A 554-nucleotide genomic window follows, 5' to 3' on the forward strand; every position below is an offset into this window, starting at 1 on the left:
TCTAACATTCCAACCTAAAAAAATGTAATCTAAAGAGGGGTTTAGATGACTTACATGATTGGGGAAGAGATTTGGAGGATTTGGGGTCGGAGTCGCAGATTTGTGAGACAGAGAGGAGAAAGACCGCAAAGATTGCAGAGGAGAAGAGAAAAAATGAGGAAGAAGAAGAAGGGTCGGCTTATGTATTAAAAATAAACCGACAGACAGTTTCCGTCGGAATTCGGTCGGTTCTATTTTAAGCGGTTAATCAAAAAAAATTCGCGAATTTTCTTCCCGGGTAAAGTGAAAAATTCTGACGAAATTCCGATGAAACCTGTTCGTCACATATATTTCGTTGGAATTCCGTCGGAATGTTTCGAGAATATCGCCAAAGGAAGCCTCGAGAAACTATGAGTTTCTGCATGTCTTTTGATTGGTCGGGGTTAGAGTCCGTCAGAATTTCGTCGGTATTTTCCGTCGGAATTTGGTCAGAATTTTCGACGGATTTCCGACGGAATTTAGAGAAATAAGAATTTGGGGTTTCAAAACAACAGTCTAATGATCACATAGAAATC

This window comes from Brassica oleracea, chromosome C9 (genome assembly GCF_000695525.1).
Source record: "Brassica oleracea var. oleracea cultivar TO1000 chromosome C9, BOL, whole genome shotgun sequence".
NCBI classification, from domain to species: Eukaryota; Viridiplantae; Streptophyta; class Magnoliopsida; order Brassicales; family Brassicaceae; genus Brassica; species Brassica oleracea.